At 39.3% G+C, this 22,409-nt stretch overlaps 1 protein-coding gene across 1 annotated transcript in view; it reads left to right on the forward strand.

The window, feature by feature from the left end:
* The first annotated feature begins 287 nt into the window (after nucleotides 1-287).
* The window catches only part of rerea (arginine-glutamic acid dipeptide (RE) repeats a), a 619,674-nt gene continuing 597,552 nt past the window's right edge, over nucleotides 288-22,409 (forward strand). Inside the window, exon 1 of the mRNA XM_059952295.1 lies at nucleotides 288-545. The gene's annotated coding sequence lies outside the window, so the exon portion shown is untranslated. The remainder of the gene's footprint in view (nucleotides 546-22,409) is intronic.

The raw sequence follows: 22,409 nt of genomic DNA on the forward strand, positions 1-22,409 counted from the left end.
TATCGCAGAATTTGCAGACTCAGACCCCTGTTTAACCCAGATTTGGGAATCTCAGTTCTCGATCTCGTACCCCAGTATGTGTAGTCCCCAAACCCAATTTAACCCTTTGCCCGAGTGTCGGTACACACACAACCGCAGCCTCTCCCACCCCATTGCAACATTGTTTGTAGACCCAGAGCTTTTAAATCAATTCAGTCCTCTTTCTCCTTGGCGCTGATTGGCCAGGCGCCGGTGCGGGCGGCGAGCGCGGACCAATGAGCGCGACGGTTACTGGCGGGTGCGCGGTGTCCTGTGGTTACGGTGTTAGCCGGGGCTTTGGTCCTCACTCTGAAAACCTCCCGTCTCTCCCTTAAACAAAAAGGGAAAGATTAGCCAGCCCTCGCTGGAGCACGGCATTGTTCGCGGGTGGCCGGAGGAGAGCAGCGCCAGAGGGAAGGGGCAAGAGGGAGAGGGAATTCAGATGCAATCTTCACCAACTATCCCCCTTCTCTCTCTCTTGTGAAACTGCAGGCAGCCTCAACATTCATGTGGTAGAGAGTCAGAAGGTAAGGAAGGGTCTGAAAGGGTGGCATGTGTGTTGTTGTTACTGCTGCTGCATTGTCTCTGTGACTGGTGCTTATAACTTCACCTTTTTCCCCTTCCCGACACCCAAACACACGCCCCACAGAGACATGTAACAATCCACACACTCAGACACAAAGGCACAAGTCACCTATGGACACTCCCAGGCACACAGATGTGTACACACTCATCCACACTAACTTATTGAAGTACATACACACTTATGTTTACACGCACTCATTCATGGGGCAGTTATGGTCACCAGGACAGATAGTCAACCACACAAGCATGGTCTCATGTATTAATGCAGTCAAGTGGACAAGTGCAGATATGTATGTAAACATGATCATGTGAATAAACAATCACATTGGGTGAGTAGAGTCATGGAGATGAACAATCGTGCACAGATACATTCATGCAGACAAAAGTAGTCATGCAGAGAAACACTGGTTAGCCACATGGACAAATGCAAACGCTCGTGCACAAACAACCACATGGATTTTGCATATCACTATTACAATCATGCATGAACAGTCACGTGGACAGCAGTTGTGCAGAAATACGATCAAATGCACAAATGCTGCTGCATGGACAAACATCACTTGTGAACACAGTCGTGTGGATCATTGCAATCATGTGGACCAGCACACTTTAGTGCATGAACACAAACGTGCAAATCAATGCAGACAAACAATGCAGTCAGTGATAATGATCCATTGTCCCAATGGACACAAACAATCGTGCAAAAAGAGTGCAGACAAAATCATGAATACATTCACACTCATTCATTTGTGTATGCACACTAAACACACTCATTCACTTCAACACAGGCACTAACTCTGCACTTTTCACTTGTGCTTGTGCACATATTTATTAACTCGAGCATTCTTGCGTATGTAAACCTGGTTGCACTTGTTCACCAACACTCACACATAACTCATTTACTCTTTTGCAGAAAACTCCTTTACACTCATTCACACAAATACACTTTGAAATAAACTCACTGTTGCACACTTTCTCACTTGCCCTCATGCACTCATTCAGGAACCCATCTGAACTAATGTTATTTGTGCACCTTCACACTAGCACACTCTTGTGCACATGTTTACATACTCACTCTGATTCACACAAACTTACACACTTTCATGCACATACATTCATCCTCATTCTATATGCATGCAATTGCACTCACTTGCACAGACGTGTTCAGTCCATTGGACAGTCTCACACTTGTTTCCCTGGATGTACACACTTGTATCTTCATTTGCACGCACTGACCCTGGTTTGCGTGCACGTACATGCTTGTGTGCACAGCTGCCACTTGCACCATTAATTTGCTCTTTTTCAAGTACACTCCAACCGATTCACGCATGCTAACGTCTTTTGACGCCTGTATACGCAGTTTCTCATTCACAAAAACTCAGAGGCACCAGTGATCACTCAGCTCCTGCCTCGTTCCCAACTCCCGTCCACACTGCCACTTTTCACAGACTTTTTTTTGTTCCTTCACTTTAAACCCTTCCAACATCGCTTTCTCCACCCGCCCTCTGTCCTCCAAAATGTCACTTGCCCCACTTAGATTTTATTATATGTTTATCAGGATAAGTATGGGCTTGATTGGCACCAGAATGTCACTTGTGGAGATGTTCGCTTTTTCTGTTGTGGTTCCTCAATCATGGACAAATATTTATGACTTCCATTGTGCTTCTACTAACATCTGGAAAACTCTTAAATTTTGCTTCCCTCTTAACCTCTTCTTAATTTAAGATCCCTGAGTTGATGAGTGCAGAGTGACAAGCTTGTCAAAATCTGGTGTTAACTTTGGTAGATTAGATCTTAAACGCATTGTTTTACTCTGGTTACCTTACTGGAACAGAACTTGGAACGTGTTTTTTGTTAATGTGGCATTGTGAACGTTGTTCATTTCTTTTTGTCCGAATAAAGACTTTAAAAAGAAATAACAAAGAATTTTGATTCTGGACTGGAAATGAATTTGTAAGAAATTAGCCAAGAATGTAATTTGTAGAACTGAGAAGATTAGAAATCGCTGTTTAAAAAAATTACTTCAGTGTAGAGTGCTTCTGTGAATGCCTTTTTGTGGTTCTCTGTAACAGAGATTATTTTAATTAACTTTCTGTTAAGTAACCATCTTTTGGTTTATTTGAAAAGAAAATCACAACAGTTTTGTTTAATACTGTGTATACTGTGTATAGGTCATGAATTGAGAAGTACATGGGAACTGTGTGTTTCACTGTGATTATTGAACATGTGGATTGTTGAATGTAAATATTCCTCTTTCTGAAGTTGGCTTAATTTTGACATTGCATGTAAAATTGCATATATCGAAATAGTGTTGGCCAGCATATTTGAAAATCCACAAAATCAAGTCAGTAAAATGCGTAAATTCTTTTCTTACATCAATTTTCTTCCAAATAAAAATCACTCAGCAAATAGTGTAACAGATGTAACTCCTACAAACTGAATAAACAATCATTCCAGCAGTCACAATGACAAAACGCTGTGACTAATGCTTTAAGAGCTGATACTAAAATTGAATGCTATCCATATGTAAACAGAGGCTTTGCACATTTCAAGATGTGTACCACAATCACTGTGAAACTGAGTGCTAGTTTGTTGCCAGGATGTAATACAATCAAGGGGTTCAGCTTTCATAAGCAGTGAGAGCGGAGTTCAGTGGTTTGTGAACATCAACTGCCTCAAACCCCCAAGATTGGGTTACACTTTGTAACTTACTCCAACACAGCTGCTATTATTTTGAACTTGTTGGTGGTTATGATGCTGTTGAAATTATTGTCTACTGTTTTTTTTTAATGGTTGCACTGGAATGAGGAGTACAGCAGCTGTCATGGTGAAAGATCTAATGTATGTATTTTATGACAGTGACCTGGCAAAAAGAGCACATCCCACCATAATTGTCATGTACTAATAAATACCCGTGTAGTGGAGCATGTTTGAGAAGCTGTAGAAGCCCTTATGATTTTTGTTCTCTGTCAATTTTCCTCCTTTATTTCCTGAAAGCATTAATCAGAACTCCAGGTATCTTTTTGTTTGTTCATGGAACTTGGTGTCAGATATTTGATTTGACAAATATCAACTGTGGAGAAGCCACAGTTGAGCTTTTTTTGGCCTGAGGTCAACAATGTGCACCACAGCCTTAGACACTATTCAAATCAAAGGGAAATTCCTGGATGTTTCTTCCTTTTCTGTAATCTTCATTCAGTGTTATTAGTTTGACATGTTCAGCTAACAGTGCAGATCTAGGATTGAACTTCCGACCTTTAGCATGTGTGCTAAACCATCTGAAAAGGTTTTCTTCTTCTCTCTGACTCACACTCTTCTTACCATACCACTCAATATCATACAATACCACTCTTCGCAACTAAGCCTCTAGAATGAGCTAAAGACACCATGAGCTCATGTTGCCTAACTTGCCAGTGTATTTACTAAATGATCAGAAACATACCTACTAAACCCATTGTGGTTTGAATGTGGAGAAGGTTTTAGACAATCACCACAGGTTTCTTTATGGGGAGATTCAGAACATGACTTCAACTGTAGTGAGCTGAAAGTTAATTTTGTATGAAGAGTGATTTACCTAAGATTCTGTAACTTTTCTCTGTTCTTCAACAAAATATTGCTATCCAAAATTCTTTTGATCACAATTAATAACTTAGAAGTTTCCTATCCAGTTCATTTTTGCTTAAATTGAGAAACCTTTTTTGTTTAAGAAACTTTAATATACTGCGGAGTTGGATATTAAAATAAGGATATGGTTGCAATTATTTGTTCTTGTTTGGTTATTTGAGATTCTGAATCACATGAATAATATTGTTACTAATTATCTAATGAAAATTTAAATCCAGTAATACTTATTGAGATTGTGCAATGTATGAATGAAATTGCCCTTGTAAACTCTTCCTTTATAGAGGATTGGAGATGCAATAGAAAAGTGCATTGGAAGTTATTCATGCTGTATTTTGCTCACTATTGGTTTTTCTTCATGAGTGACACTGTTCTTGGGTAACAATGGTTTCTGTATTGACAGATAACTTTAAGATGCTTTTTGTCCTTAAATCAAATATGAAAATCATATGCATATGGTACAGTAAACTGGACCTCCACAGAATTGTAATGAATGGCACCAAAAGCACATGCGATTTGTAACGAAGAATAGTTACTCAAAGGAGAAGAGAGAGGAAGCTAGTTCTGATGTATGTAGGAGCAAACATGTACATATATCAGACTTTTGAATCTGATAACATTATGGGAGGTTGTTCATGTGTGGGGAGTTGTCCATAAGTCAAGAGCTGGATGTGTACAGTTTAGCTAACTGCAAAAAAAAAGTTATAGACATGTCAAATAAATCCAGGAAATAGATAAACTAAACTGAGAAACTGAAATGAGGTCAGTTTGAAAACCAAACTTTGATGGTTATGTTGTTGGGCTAATAATCATGAGACCTTGTTCAAATCTCTCTGTGGCAGTTGTGTAACTGAACTTAATTTTTTGACCAATGTTTGAGAAAATAAACATAAAAAATCTGTGCGATTATTAGAAATACTGCATTGATTCATGAATTTCAGGAAATAAACTTGTTACCATGGCGTTACATCAGGTACATTTATTACATAAGGTGATTTTGACATTGTTGTCTCTGTGCCAGTCCTATTCATCATAACCCCAGGTCTGGTGACTTTTTCCAAAACTTGGCTAATTTGCCTTTAATTTAAATGTGCCTTGTCTCTCCTCATCTCTGTGTCTGTTTCAACTGTATAACTTTGAGAGAATGATTCTTTCAATTTCTATTATTGCAAAATACTATATTGTCCTAACTTTCATTCTTTGACTGTTGGTGGCCATGCTGTAAACTCTGGAGCATTCTCCTTTTTAGAATATAGTACAGTACAGCACAGAAACACAATGTAGTGCTGATGTAATTTAACTAGTAATTAAATGCCTGACCAGAATAATCACTACTTTTTACACAATGTCCATATCTCTTCATTCTTTGGACATTCATGTGCTTATCTTAAACACCTCTTATCATATATCCACGATCACGCCTGACAGCACATTCCAAGCATCCAACACTCACTGTGGAAACAAAAAATTGCCCACACATTTCCTTTCCTCTTAGTCCATCTCATCCACTTTAAATGCATTCCTTCTAGTATTGGCAAATAGTATTAGTAAAGGCAACAGTGCCTTTATTTCCTGCAGAGCATCAAAAAGGCTCACCTCTGTCCCAGGATACAGTACTGTTGGACTTTGTACCATTGAGAGCATACTCACCAACTTCATCTCAATGTGGTATGGCAATTGTCCCGTATCGGACTGCAAAGCACTCCAGCATGTGGTGAAAACTGCCCAGCGGATTATCGGTACCCAATTGCCCACCATTGAAAACATCTACCATAAATGCTGCCTGGGCAGGGCGAAAAGCATTATCAAGGATGCATCTCACCCTAACCATGGACTTTTTACTCTCCTCCCATCCGGTCGGCGCTACAGGAGCCTCCACTCCCGCACCAGCAGGCTCAGGAAGAATTTCTTCCCTGAGGCTGTGACCTTGCTGTACCTCACATCACAGTGCTAAGCAGTATTGCACTCATAGTGTTTCAGTATTTTTATATTTGTGTGCTGTAGCACTTTTTATTCGTAGTTATTTTGTAAATAACACTTTTTTGCATTTCTGGTTAAATGCTAACTGCATTTCATTGGCTTTGTATCTGTACTCGGCACAATGACAATAAAGTTGAATCTAATCTAATTAGGTGTTTTGAACCATAGGAAAAGATAACAGCTGTCTTCTTTTAAACAAAACTTTTTGTTAGGTCTCTCTTCAGCCTTGCCTCTCTATGAAAACTGCTCAAGTTTATTCAATATCTCTTTATAGCACATGCCCTCTCATCCAAAATGTATCCTCGCAAGCCTCTTTTGTGTCTCTCCAACGCCTCCACATTTTTTCTATAACGGGGCTGCCAGAGTTGAATGCAACTCTCCAGATGTGGCTTAACCAGAATTTTATAAAACTGTATATATTTTAAAGCTTATCCCAATCAGTATAGCGTTTCCTCCTAATGTAATGAAGTTGTGTGTTGGTTACCCATAATGAAGTGTTTTGATGTTTATTGTCAGTTCGTAGCCCAACAAGCCTCACCTTTGAAAGTGCACTAGTCATTTATCAGGTTGTGATAAAGGAGAAAATAGCATTTACAGAGGTAATGTAAATTGAGGGATTTCTATATGCTCTGCATTATACTAATACCAATGTTGACATTTGACATTGGTGTCTTTAAAATACATGCATTTTGATACAAATTTGCTGATGATACAAAGATTGGAGGTGTAGTGGACAGTGAGGAAGGTTTTCAAAGCTTGCAGAGGGATTTGGAACAGTTGGAAAAATGGGCTGACAAATGGCAGATGGAGTTTAATGCAGACAAGTGTGAGGTATTGCACTTTGGAAGGACAAACCAAGGTAGAACATACAAGGTAAATGGTAGGACACTGAGGGGTACAGTAGAACAGAGGGATCTGGGAATACAGATGCATAATTCCCTAAAAGTGGCGTCACAGGTAGATAGGGCCGTAAAGAGAGCTTTTGGCACATTGGCCTTTATAAATAAAAGTATTGAGTATAAGAGTTGGAATGTTATGGTGAGGTTGTATAAGACATTGGTGAGGCCGAATTTTGGAGTATTGTGTGCAGTTTTGGTCACCTAATTACAGGAAGGTTGAAAGAGTGCAGGGAGAGAAAGGTTGAATAGGTTAGGGCATTATTCCCTGGAGCATAGAAGAATGAGGGGAGATTTGATAGAGGTGTATAAAATTGTGATGGGTATAGATAGAGTGAATACAAGCAGGCTTTTTCCATTGAGGCTAGGGGAGGAAAAAAAACAGGACATGGGCTCAGGGTGAAAAGGGAAAAGTTTAAAGGGAACATTGGGGGGGGGGGCTTCTTCACACAGAGAGCAGGGGGAGTGTGGAATGAGCTGCCAGTTGAAGTGGTGAATGCAGGCTCACTTTTAACATTCAAGAAAAACTTGGACAGGTACATGGATGAGAGGGGTATGGAGGGATATGTGCCAGGTGCAGGTCAGTGGGACTAGGCAGAAAAATGGTTTGGCACAGCCAAGAAGGGCCAAGTGGCCTCTGTGCTGTAATGTTCTATGGTTCTATGATAAATTTAAAAAAAAAATCAGTGATTTTTAATAAATCATAGTGATGCACCATAGTGAAATCACTGAAAGGTGGCTGAGATTATTAAATTCTACACATGCTGCTGCCATTGTAACATTGTAACAAATGAAGAAATATGTAACTTCACAACACAAACAATGAAATGGAATGTTCCTTGCTTAAAGTCAGGACTTGTGAAGTTAGTATAGCTTCTGCATGACTTCCTGGATGACTGGTGACACATGAGTGAGATACAGTGATTGTATTACATTGAGGTAAATATAAGAAAGCCATTTTTCTGCATGGATAATGTTTATAGACATTTCTGCTTATGGAATGTGTGTAACCTTTAGTATAAAATCACATGCTTTCCATGTTGCCGAAGTCTTTGAAATATGAAGTCTAACTTTATATTAATGGTATGTACAGTTTTAATTTCAAATGGGCAGTGGGTCCTTATCCTTCCTGTTTAACTAGCTATCATTTTGAAAATGTTTAGATGTATTCTGTATATTATGATTTTAAATTATAGCTTTTTCACATCTAAGAGCTAGGTTTTTGTACAGTTTTATGTTTTTTTTCATGCATGAGGTGTTACAGTCAGACAAATGATTAGTTGCTGGAAATAGTAGTTAATACATCCCAAGTTGTTTTCTTTGGTCTTGTCTGCATGTCTGAGCCATTTTGCGATTTGTGTACATGCAAGCCTAAAACCAGTGAGCAACTGCGTGCACCTTAGGAATTGGTCCCCGGCCATCTGTTGTTTCATGGAAAATACAGCTTGTGTTTTGGGTTCTACATGAATGTGTAGGAAGGCTTTGACATTCCTATTGTTTGTGTTCAAATGCAAATAATCTTTAGATTGCATAAATCTGGAGATACTTGGCCAGAGGCACGTAGAGAATGGATAAATACAATCCCAACTGCCAAATTATATGATGGTTAATCTGCACTGACTGGCACCCCTCTTAAATAAAGCATTGTCAGTACAAGTTAATAGGTTGTAATCAAGGATTGGGCTGTAATGTGTCTGCATGCAAATGAATTGGGCATTTTGAATTGAGCATTCAAAAGAATGGAATTTGTGTTGCATGGAAAGATTTTAAGTATTTATCTGTAAATAGAATATTTGAAGTATTTATACCCTGTTTTCTGACCTTTTATGTCATTGACATCACTGAACCATGTGCATCTAGAGAGACATGATAGTATATTGTAAACAGATCCATTTGTCTAGTGTGCATAATCTACTTGTGAAAATGGTGTAAGTCAACATGGGTGCTTATTTGCTGAAGATGATTTATTGAGACTGCTTTGTGCATTGTGCAGTTTCTTAAAGACATAGGACTGGAGCAGATTTCTACAGAAGTACCGTGGAGAGCACTCTTAACTGGTTGCATCATCGTCTGGTACAGAGGGGCCATCGCATAGGATTGGAAAAAGCTCATTGTTACCATTAAGGAGAAGGCACAGCAGCCTGAAGATACACAATGTTTTAGGATCTTCCTTCTGTCATCAGATTTCTGAGTGGCCAATTAACCCATATATACTGCATCACAATTTTTTCCTCTCTTTTTACTCTAATTATTAAATATAAATGAATAGTAATTTGCAGCTTTTATTATGGATTACAAAGTTCTGCTGCCACAAAACAACAAATTTCATGACATATGCTAGTGATGTTAAATCTGATTCTGGTTAGAACTATTGCTAGTCGAAGATGTCTTCATTAATCTTTATGCTTGGAGATAGCGTAGGCTGAACAGTGAACAGTTGGTGGCATGCTTTTGTTTGTGAAATTGCCTCATTTTATAATGAGAAGTGTTTTTATGAATGTAAAGGGAAAATGCCTTTGTTCTTCATTGATAATGGCCTGCTATCAAACCTCCATTTGCCAAATTATTATTCAGCTGAATGTTATGAACAAACTTCAGTGCCTCCCTTCCCCTGAGTTAACTCCCATTATTTCCCACCTGATCATCAGCTTTAGGAATTCTGCATGGACATGGAAGTTGTGGTTAACTATTCCCAGCTGCTTATCTTGTACACAGTCCATTGCACTCCTCATGGAAGCTAATGTAGATACACGGTGTTGTTTGAAAGGAAAACACGAGGAAATCTGCAGATGCTGGAAATTCAAGCAACACACACAAAATGCTGGTGGAACGCAGCAGGCCAGGCAGCATCTATAGGGAGAAGCACTGTCAATGTTTCGGGCCGAGAAGGGTCTTGGCCCGAAACGTCGACAGTGCTTCTCCTTATAGATGCTGCCTGGCCTGCTGCGTTCCACCAGCATTTTGTGTGTGTTACACGGTGTTGTGCCTGCTTTCCAGTAAATTGAGAATCCACCTGAGTATCTTTCCCAAGACTGGATCAAGCCCAGGGAATGTTTCCTTCATTCTGGTGGAAGAGGATTTATACAAGGGTCTTAACTAGTTTTTGTTTTGTTTGAATATAAATGTTTTTTCCCCAGATGATTTAGTATTTTGCTTTTAAAATTTAATACTTTAATAGGTTTTTTTGAAATGTTTATGCTGTTGATAAACAGTGTCTTGACAGCTTTCTCTGTTAAACTGGGAGAGTCCCTTAACTGGTTGTCAGAGGTTTTCAGCTACCAGATGTTTTGTCCTATTCGCCCTCCGCATAATCCCATTATGTTGAGTGAGCTCGTGTCGTTATACAGGGCTTCTCTGTTGAGAGTTATCAAGCAGGCTGTGGACTGTACTGGACAAGTCTGAATGGTGGAGGTTAACAGTGATTGTGGGGGTCATGCTGCTTACTTCATATACTGGGCTTTGTGAATGTAGAGCTTTAAGAGGGAAAAAACTGAAAAGGATTTTTTTTTAAAGTCTTATAGGAGAGAATCCCATTTCAGATATTCTATCTGGTATAATTTTTCCATTTGTAATTAAGGTTCATGTATTTTAGCAGGCTGTTTGGCAATGGCGGGCTTCAGAGGTGAATCTTTGCAATGCAAGAATCTGATTTAACTACCTTTTCTTGGTCATGGGGGCTAATTAAAATGGTCTTATCAATATATGAGCAAAGATTGGCTAACAGCATAGAATGATGATCAATCTTGGCCTTTCTGTAGTTTGTGTGTCTCTGTTCTGCATTACTAATTTTTTTTTAAAAAAAATTAGTGTTGTAAAACAAGCTAACAGTGATCATCAACAAAGTTATCATGCTGCAAGGATGTGAGGCTAAGCAGAATAGTGATGTTCATCTTTCATTTCTGTGTAATTCATTTCCAGGATAAATCAAGGTTTCTAAGAGGAAAGAAAACTGGAGGATGGATTTCTTTAGCCAGAGGATAGTGAATTTGTGGAATCCATTGCCAAAGACGATTGTGGAGGCCAAGTCTTTGGGTATATTTAAAGTGAAAGTTGATGGGTTCTTGATTAATTAGTATGTTAAAGGTTACGGCGAGAAGGCAGGAGAATGAGAAAGAGATAATAAATCAGCCATGATGGAATGGTGGAGCAGACTTGATGGGCCAAATGGCCTAATTCTGCTCCTATGTCTTGTGGACTAAAATCTTAAAATAATCATATTCACACTGCAGTGAACATTAATTCAAGATTGTTTAATGTCATTTCCAATACACAAGTGTAAAGGAGAGCAAAATAATTGTTACTCTGGATCTGATGCAGCACAAAAACAGCACACAAGATAAAGAACACAATAATAATAAGCAAAAACACATAAATTAACTTGTTTACATAGATGATTTTATGTCCAAAAAATGAAACTCTGTGAAAAAGGTGACTAACAAGAAATAAAGTAGTGGTGGGGAAAAGGCCGTGACCTTCCATCTTATCCATATCCTTTATTTCTTTATAAACCTGTGAGGTCACCCCTCGTTTTCTGGGCATTGGTGGCTTTATTATCCAAATTCTCCAGAGATTATGTAAGTGCAGGGATAGGGCATCTGCCAATGTGAGGTGTTAATAAGAGCAAAGGCAGATGTAACTGAATCATTGCTTTCTACACACTGGAATAATTGAGGGACAAGCATTTCTCCCACCTGAACTTAGAAGGTTGTAAAATCTGTTATGAATTCTGGATATCATATTGTGCAAATAGCTCAAAGATTTTAAGATTCCTGCTTGATCAATTATAATTGCTGAATAAAAATGATATATTTGAAAAGGCACCAAAGGGAAAATAATTGTTTAAATATCCTTCCAGTTTACATCTCTTCACCAAGTTTGGTTAAAACTGATGACTTGTGTGAATCTGGATGCTGTGCTCTCTTCCACTTCATTAAAGCCTTGATTGTAAGTATTAGTAGGCAATTTGAATATGGGAAACGTAGATAAAGTCAATCTTTCTTCACCAGTGCTGTTCCAATAGCAGTTCTTGGATCATCTAAGTTGTGCTTTTGCTGTTTTCCCATTTACCTTCTAATACCTAGATTAAAACTGTCTACACTTTACAAAAAGCTATTTATACTATGTTTCTCAACACATGCCAGTAATAACTCTGATTTTGATTCCATTTCCTTTATGCACTTTTCCTTTCAATTTTGTGATCTTCTTGAATGACAGAGCAGGCTTGAAGGGCCGAATGTCTTGAGATTGCTCATATTTCTTACTATCACTTATTCTGACAGGAAACACTGACTACATAGCACTTGGGCAAAATAAAAAGCGCCTTTGAGTGTTTTCATGCACCAGACTATTGGCAAATAGATCTTGTGCAGCCAGTGGTAAAAGTTTAGTAAACCTGTCAGGTTTTTAAGGCAAACTAAGCATTGAATTTGATGTTGCTGATGGCTGCATAAAACCTCGTCAAACTGTGGTATAGCTTGCATGGTAATTTAAGAGTGCCGTTTCAATGTACATTCACGAGACCACACAGGATTAGGGAAGCTAGTTACCTTCCTACTTGCAGATTGGTTTAGTACCAATATGTCTTCAGCTTAGTCATTTAAGATTTCCCACAGAACAATAAAGTAATTGAGACCAGTAAAGATTTTACCTGATACAAATGTGATGTTTAGAAAGATCTATGAGCAGTATTTAAAGATTTTATATCTTTTTAAGTGACTTTTGCTGACTTCCCTACCCATTTTTACTCCATTTAATTGCCAGTTAAATCTGCTGTACACTCTTTTACAATATATATTTGGATTTCAATGTATAATTTGACTCACTCATGACAATTCCTTGATATTTAACCCTAATGGTGGCTTCTCCAGTGTTTATGTATTTTAATTCAAAACATCCCCTTTTTCTGCAAATGTATGGCCATCTAAAAGTGGGGAGCTTAGAATATGTCAGTTAACGGCTATAGATGAGCTGTCTCAACAGTGTATGAGTCAGCGAGGCCTGGGATTGGAAGCCGCCTGAGTCTGGTGGTCAGTGTTTTGTGATCGCTGAATCTTGGGATCAGTCCCAAAGGTCAAAGACTGATGCTGGTGAATCTGGAAGTTGAACCCCTGGCTGGGGTTGGTGGTCCAGACGTTGGGCCAGAGACTGAGGAGTAAAGATCCAGGGATAATTTGTCCTGGGTGGGAGACATGGGTGAATGGGAGGGAATGCTGTTGTTGCTGTGTTGTTCTGCTAAACACCCTGGTGTTGGTGCTGGATTATGTGGTGACATTTGTAGGCTACCCCAAGCACATGGTTGTGTTGCAATGGTTGTTTCTACAAATAACACATTTCACTGTATGTTTCAATGTATGGTACTATGTAAAAGTGTTGGGCACATAGAGCTAGGTGCCTCAGACTTGCACAGTGCTGTATTTGTCAATGTAGAGTAGAGAATAAGTTTGTAAATCTGGTTGGAGCAAAAGATGTTGGGAATAGTGAGTGTAGAGTGCTGCAGGAGAGGTGTGGGACAGGTGGGGGGTGGCATGGGTGCAGATGCACCCAACCCTGACCCATTAGGCAAGGTTATTTGATTCCAAACAGTAAGCTTGTTGATCATAACAGGATCTCTCTCTGGTGTTTCCCGCTCCTTCCCCTCTCCCTTCTCCTTTTCCCAACCATGAATTCCCTTTTCCTGCCCCTTTCCTACTCTCAGTCCACAATGGAGACTCGTATCAGAATCAGGATTATCATCACTCAAGTATGTTATGAAATTTGTTTTTTTTGTGGCATCAGTGCAGTGCAATACATAAACTTACTGCAGTACTGTACAGAAGTCTTAGACAATGCTCTTAATCTTCAGTCTTTTGCTTAGATGTTCAAAGTCTTTGCTTGCACATTTGGTTTAATGGTGAATTTTCACATTAATGTGTGCTTGCACCAATATGTGGTTCCCAAAGTATGGAAACTAGTGCACATTTTTTTTTTTAGCAACTTTGTTTTGCAGATATAAACCCCAGTCTCTTGTATGTTTCAGTTACAGAGTCATTGGTGACTTTGTACTTGGCATCCAAATATGTACAAATACAAATGTTATCTGCCTACTGCATCTCAATACTGAGGTTGGAGTGACCTTGACTTTGGAGAGGAGGTGATTTATGTTTAAAAAGTTTCCATATTGTTCTGTAGATTTACTTCAAACCAGTGCTGTGAGTAGACCTGTATTACTGGGATTCACTGTTTTTTTTGTTGTAATTAAGAGGAATCTTGAACATTATTTGCCAGCCTGTCCCCTCTAATGAAAAGTTATCTGGCTAGTGGTGCAGACAGGTGATAGTGCATGATGATCCCTAGTTCAGTATTGTTCAGTTGCTTATATATTTTGTCAGATTCTTTTCCTACTTTTTCACACTTGCATTTTAACTGTGTGATTTTTAAATAAAGCTTTGAGGCAAAAATCAAATGGTAACAATCCTGGACCAGCTTTTGGTTCCAAAATCTTTACTGGGTAATGGTAAGTCTCTGAAAACCAATAAGATTAGAAGGAAGCTGCAGTCTATGTGAGCTGATATTCAAATAAGGCTTGTGGAGCAGTAGTATCAAAGAAGGTTGTGCTGACTCAACCTTGTAACCATGCCTTTGGAATTTAATGTTTTGATGTATGGGAAATCCTAAACACCAACATTCTTTCAAAGGGAGGATTGCTATCACATTGGGTGTGTGTCTTGTGTGTGGTATTCTATGAACTCTCAAATGCCTATTACATTACAAGATTGGCTGAAATTCAAATGGCAACCACAGAATGCCAACTGTTCTGGACTTCTTGTAGGCTCTGAATGACAATTCCTACCATCTGGATTCTGATAGCAATGTTGTAGCCACCTTAAGGGATGTATGAAAAGGGAAGTGTTTCTTTTCAGAGTCCTTGCTGAGGTATGCAGTATGAATCAAAATACTTAGTGTAAAATTGTAAACAGAGAGCGAAGTGGGAGGATAAGAAAAATAAGAGTGAGACAAAAAGAGCAAATTTCAAAGTAGTTCCAACAAGTAAAAGTCATGGTAGCATAGCTGTTAGAGTGTCACAATTACAGCTCAGGATATTAGAGTTCAGAGTTCAATTCTGGCGTCCTCTGTAAGAGAGTTCATACGTTCTTCCCATGACTGCATGGGTTTCCTCCAGGTTCCATTTATTATTGGAGAATGTACACAGTATAGAACCTGTATTACCTGAAATGTCTGCGGACATCCATGAAAAACGGAACCCCAAAGTCCCCATCCCCCCTCCCCTGAACAAGCAGCAGCAAGCATCAACCTGCCTGTTTCAGCAAAAAAATCCGCACCCTCCACTCATCCAGCAACAGCAAAGCACTGGGAGAGACCATGATCTGCAGTCAACAAAAATAAATATTGTTTACCAGACAGTTCGACATGCCATGGGCTCTCTCTCTCCCTCTTTCACTAACCAGGACAGTGAATGGGGAAACTGACCGTCACTATTTAGGTGTTACGGTGTGCAGCGCTGCTTTTTTATTTGGAGATTCCTGACATGAGAATGGGCAGCAATCTCTTCTCATCAACCCCCCACTCCCATTGAGAGAGAATACGATTGCCTGACTACAGAGACCTCCGTCCATAGCCTGCCACAGTGAATTCCTTCTCCTGCGACACCTCAGTTTGGCAACAACGGCCTACAATTTCCTCCCACAGTCCAAAGAGGTACTAGTTAGTAGGTTTAATTGGTCATTGTAACTTATCCTATGATTAGGCTAGTGTTGCTGGGCAGTGCGGCTTGTTTGGCCAAAAGGTTCTGCTCTGTGCTGGAATGAGCCTCTATAGCTCTACCTGTAAATACAGTTTGCTTTATAAGTTGGACTTTATTCATTGTAAGATGGCAGGGAGCTCAGATGCAGCAGCCACTCTGGGTCCAAACAAATGTGTTTTTATTCGTCTTGTATGTCGTTTTTACAATTGCAAGTCACTACTAGATACTAAGAAGATCAAGTTCTGCAGAACAACCCCATCAGTAATCGCCCAACAATGATAGAGCTGGACTTAATCCAGCTCAGATGTTGTCACCTGGACTTCTTGTATACTGTCATGCCAAGAAGGTGCCAAGGAGTGATTGTCTGGGACATTTTTATTGTGATCACAAGGCCCTGTGGACATTGGTAATGTAGAATACTGCAAGTGCAGTTCACTGGTTCATTGCTTTAGATGTGGTGAGGCCTAGGCCGGGCTGTGGGGTCGATTGTGGCAGGCGATCAGGCAAGTAGGTGCTGCTCTCTGGTGTTTGCTCAATGGAAGAACAAGCTGGACCGGGACAATTTGCCATCAGTCTAATCATGCCATGCAGGGACTCGGGCTATATTATTTTGTTCTCTTTGTGACTATGTTTTTTTTTCTGAAATTGTAACCATATGTACTGTTTGTGCTATGGGTTATATGTTTTGCACCTTGGACCTGGAGAAACACTCTTTTGTTTGTCTGTTTTCATGTATGTGAATGATAATTAAACTTGAGCTTGATCTTTAAAAATCCCATACTCTGAATAGGCCGGACTAGGTTTTAGACATTAGTTGTAACTACTGCAACTGCACAGACTTGCATTTGGTTTCTATATTCGATCTGTGGGTGATATGGAGGAAATTAAGGTGAGGAGTTATATGGGCGGCAGGGTTTGAGGGTCAGCACAACATTGTGGGCCAAAGGGCCTGTAATGTGCCGTACTATTCTATGTTCTATGATATAAATTTGCAGTGGAGATTCTGGACAAATTGAAGGGCAGCTTTCTGATTTCTGTGTGAAATGTATAGATGTGAAGTTTGCTGTTTGATTAACACCATGATAGCTCTGTTGGACTTGATATTATTCTTAATGCTGAGTCTGGAGCATTATAAGAGCAGTTGGTAGGAGTTGCAAATTGCATAGAATTTCAATTAAGATAGTTGGGTTATAAATTCAAGCACTTATATATTTTACATGACTTAGAAACACCGTAAGGAAATTAGATTTTCTGAATAATTTTGAAGAAAGATGGAAATGCCTGAATTTCAATTGTTACCAAATTAACTTGAAATTGATGTTTCACATTTACATCAATTGATCTTTGGAATACTAAGCTGTTGGCCTGTATGATGTTGAAATGAAAGATGATTCAGACTGGATACAATCTCTTGATGTTTGTAAAAGATGATGTCTGGCTTTTTTCAAATATTCATTTTAAAGGGTAGACCTCAAATTGTGGCAAGAAGTGAAACAAAGAAAACAAAACTTTGTCTTCATGAGATTTAGTCAGGGAATGTTTTCTTTTTCATTCCATATTGCCCCCATAACTACTTCTCATCTGTATATTCAATACAGTTATTGTAGCAAAGGTACCCCAGTGTGCTTCACAAGGGTGTTGTAAAATGAAAAATTGATTTCCAAAAACATTGCTAAAGAGTAAGTGGAAGTATGGAAATAATCTATAAATCCCTATTGTGTGTAAATTATTTCTTTGGTTTGGTTTACATTTTTTGATAATCAAGTTTTATGAAAGTGTAAATTTAATGCTTTGGAATAGAGTTGTTTAGACTTAACATTGGCAGAATTCAGGTTTGAAACTATCTCTATAAAACCATATAGGGAATTGTATAGCGGAATAGTAACCCATTCGGCCCCTTGGTTGCTGTGTGTAAGTCAATAGGATGATGGACGATCTGTCAGTACTCAAATCTACTCACCTTCTTCCATGTAACCCTCATTTCCCATAGTGATTAGCTTTAAGTATACTCAAGGTTTCTACCCCTACAGCTCTGTGACAAGCATCTCTAAAGACACACAGAACTCTGAGAGAAGAACTTCTTCCTAATCTCAGTCTGGAGACACATCTGGAGAAGAAGGATGCTTATGTAAGAATGTTGTTCTTGGACTACAGTTCAGCATTTAACACCATAATTCCCTCCAGGCTTGACCGGAAGCTCAGTGACCTCAACCTTGACCCCACCTTGTGCAGCTGGATCCTGGACTTCCTGTCAGATCGCTGGTAGGCGTAAGATTGGGCTCCCTCACCTCCATCCCTCTGACTCTCAACACAGGAGCCCTGCAGAGCTGTTTACTAAATCCCCTCCTTTACTCCTTGTGTCGCCACCCACAACTCTAATCTGCTAATTAAATATGCTGACATTACATTGATTGGCCTAATCTCAAACAATAACAAGGTGGCCTACAGGGAAGAAGTCATCTCTCTGACACAGTGGTATCAAGAAAACAACCTCCCCCACAGTGTTGCAAAAACAAAGGAGCTGGTTGTGGATTACAAGGGGAATGGGGATGGGCTAACCACTATTGACATCAATGGATCTGGGGTTGAGAAGCTTGCCTCTCATTATTCTAAACTCAGATGAGTATAATTCCAATTTATGTAAATTTTTTCCTCATTGGACAGTCCTATACCTCGAATCATTCTAGTTGATCTCAGAACTGCTTCCAGTGAAATAATATCCCTCCTTAAATAGGGCAACTACAATTGCTCATGCTTATCAAAGTACATACATGTCACCATATACTATCCTGAGATTTATTTTCTTGTAGGCAGACATGCTACACTACAGTATTGTAGTAGTTAGCGTGACACTATTATAGCTCAGGTGTCTCAATTCAGTGTGGTCTGTAAGAAGTTTGTAAACTCTCCCTGTGAATCGCATGGATTTCCTCTGTGTGCTGTAGTTTCCTCCCACAGTCCAAAGACTGTTACTGGTTAGAAAGTTAACTGGTCATTGTAATTTGACCTGTGATTGGGCTAGGGTTAAATAGGTGAGTTGTTGGGTTAAATGTGGTGCGGATCATTGAGCCAGAGGGCCTGTTCCACTCTGTATCTCTTAAGTAATTTCACAGTAGAACAAATAAGTACAATAGAATCAATGAAAAACTACACAAACTGACAAACAACTAATGTGCAGAAGAAGGCATTGTGCAAATACAAAAAAAAGTAAATAATACTGAGAGCTTGAGTAGTAGATTCTTGAAAATGTCTCCATAGGTTGTGATCAGTTCAGTGTTAAGGTGAGTGAAGTTATCTACAAACAAGACAAAATCTGATGTTGGAGGAACTCAGCAGGCCAGGCAACATCTATGGGGAAAAAAGTACAGTCGATGTTTCAGGCTGAAAGTTATCTATGGCGGTTCAGGAAGTTTTGGAAGGTGCATCTATGGAAGTTTGGTTTGACTTTGGAAGGAAGAACAAAAAAAAACATTGGTGGCACATTTGCACATTTTCCTCTTTCCAGCCACATTTGTGCGTCAGAACTTCAAAACAGTGTTGCTGAACACTTCCATTTCCTATAGCTGCTGTATACCAGTATGCTTGAGTGAGGCAGACAAATTACATATAGTCCCGTGGATTTATGGCCAACTAGAATTTAGTTAATTTAGTGAAGACGCTCAAGCTCCTTTTGCGCTGAACTTGTCCAACTGGGAGATTGAGAGGAGCCTTTCATCTTATCATTATGGCCTGTATCTGCACCCTGGTCTCAGATGAAAGGGTAGTATATTAATCTACTGTGCCAGTCAGTCCAAATCTTTACAGTTTTTCCTGATCAGAAGTCTCATCCTGAATGAATCAAGAGTTGCTTATTTCTGTGAAGCTTCCATGTTTTTGTTTATTTTTTAAGAATGCAATCCCTATGTCTTTAAAAAGAACGCCTTTTTCATATCAGTAGTTTCCCATCTGCTTTACTCTTTCTAATGGTTCATTATGTAGTACTGTTCAGTCTGCTGTTTGTCGCTCATTTATCAAATAAATTTTAGCCATCTCAGATTCAGATTCAGTTTATTGTCATTTAAAAACCACAAATGCAATGCAGTTAAAAAATGAGACAACGTTCCTCCAGAATGATATCAACAAAGCACATGACAAAATAGACTACACCAGAAAATCCACATAACATTTGGCAATCCCCAGTCCAGAGTCTGGAGAGGCTGCTGCGTATTAGTATCGCGCTCTTAGCGCGTTCCCCGGAAAGGAGCTCCAAACCTTCTACCACTCACAACCACACCCCCTGCCTGTACATCATTTCCTTGGCTTCCTTCCTGATTCTTTTGGCCTTTGTACTCAATGTACTCCCTCAGTAGTCTGCTGAGTGAAGTAAATGTTTAACAGTAGATGGAATTTCAGGCAAGGTCTATTTGATTTCATTATTTACAGATACAGAACAGGCTCTTCTGGTCCAATGAGCCACACCACCCACCTATTTAACCTGAGCATAATCTCAGGACAATTTACAATGATCAAGTGACCTACTAATTAGTACATCTTTGGACATTTATATATATCATCTGTTATGAGCAGAGAGACAACATCTGCCGGAAGTAAATTCCTTGTATGTGTACAGGTACTTGGCGATTAAAGTCTGATTCTGATTCTGTGGGAGGAAACCCACATACTTCATGGAAAGGACATACAAACTTTTTACAGATGGCGATGGAATTGAACTCCAGCACCTTGACCTGTAAAGTGTTGTGCTAACTGCTTTGCCACCATGCTTAGAAAAAAAAATCTTAAGGAACCCTGTGTTGAAATGCTGGGAGATCTATTAATAAATAAGTTATGGGCCTTTTAAGCTGTAGTTCTGTGATGATATCTAGACCATTTACATTTTTCCCCCCAAGGAAAAACAACTGAAAACCAGAGGACTTAAGCTTAAGGTGAGAGGAGTAAGATTTAAAAGGGAGCTGAGGGGCATTTTCTTAATGCAGATGACAGTGTATATAAGGAAAGAACTGCCTGAGGCGGGTACAGCATCAGTGTTCAAATGACATTTGTGTAAGTACATGGATAGAAGTTTTGTGGGATGTGGGCTGGCAGACAGGACTTAGTTGGCGGGCACCATTGTCTCCATGGATAAGTTGCACAAGTGGCCTGTTTCCATGCTATATTACTTCATGACTTGATGGTCATTGTGTTTTTAGAGGAATGAAAGCTAGTCTTTCAGCCGCTGCTCTCAAAGTTTAAAGAAATTAAGATGGGTGTTTAGCATTAGCACAATCTACAGCACCAGCCTGTAAGATCAGGGGCTGATTCCCATCATTGCCTTTAAGGAGCTTGTCCATTCTCTCCGTAATGGTGTGAGTTTCCTCTATGTACTCTGGCTTCCTCCCACATTCCAGAGATGTAAATTAGGACCAGTGAGTTATGGGTATGTTATGTTGGCACCAGATGCACGGTGACACTTGTGTGCTGCCAAGTGCAATCTTCACTGATTTGATATGATGAAAATGATCCATTTCACTGTATGTTTAGATGTACATATGACAAATAAAGCTAATTTTTAAACAAATCTTTAGAAATTCCATGAGAAGAAAGAAGGGGATTGGGAAGGAGTACAGAAAATGCTGGAGGAACTCAGCAGGTCAGGCAACATCTATGAAAATGAATAAACAGTCCAATGTTTCAAGCCAAGACCCTTCATAAGATTGGGAAGGAAGTTACCGTTTAAATACTTGGAAAATGTACAGTAACATTGACAGCTTGTGAACAACTAGCTTAACTCAACCGGTGTTAAGCCACCGAGATGTTTGTGGTTTTAAACTGTATTGAAGTTTTCTTCCATTTGATGTCAGATTAAAGTATCAAGCGAGGCCTGATATGGATTGATCTTGTATGTTTGTTGCGGTATGGAAAATGCTTCAGTACAATTGAGGCAGTGACGTGTATTTGAGGGGGAATTTTACAATTCAGTTGTGTTAAGGAACCAAAAATTTTGCATTGTGTTGAAATACAAATTAATTATGATTGCAGTTTGGATTTATCAGTTTTGATACTGAATGTTATGACACTAATAGAGGCATTCAGTTCTAACCTGAGAAACAGGTTTAATATCACTGAAGTATGTTATGAAATTTGCTATTTGGTAGCAGTACAGTGTAATACATAACAATACTATAAATTACAATAAGAAATATACTGTATATACAGACTGTACAAGTTAAAAAGGAATGCAAAAATAGGTAATGTTTACAGGTTGGTTCACTGGTCATTAGAATCTGATGGCAGAGGGGAAAAAGCTTTTCCTAAAACTTTGAGTGTATGTCTTCAAGCTCCTGTACCACCTCCCTGTTGGTGGTAATGAGAAGAGGGCATGTCCTGGGTGATGGGGGTCCTTAACAGTGGATTTTTTGAGGCATCACCTTTTAAAGATGTCATCAATACTGGGGGAGGCTCGTGTCCATGGTGGAGCTGGCTGAGTTTGAAGCTTTTTCTGATCTTGTGCAATAACCCCTCCATACCAGGTGGTGATGCAATTAGTTAGAATACTCTTCACGGTATATCTGAAGAATTTGTAGAAACCTACT

Source organism: Hypanus sabinus, chromosome 27 (genome assembly GCF_030144855.1).
Source record: "Hypanus sabinus isolate sHypSab1 chromosome 27, sHypSab1.hap1, whole genome shotgun sequence".
Lineage (NCBI taxonomy): Eukaryota > Metazoa > Chordata > Chondrichthyes > Myliobatiformes > Dasyatidae > Hypanus > Hypanus sabinus.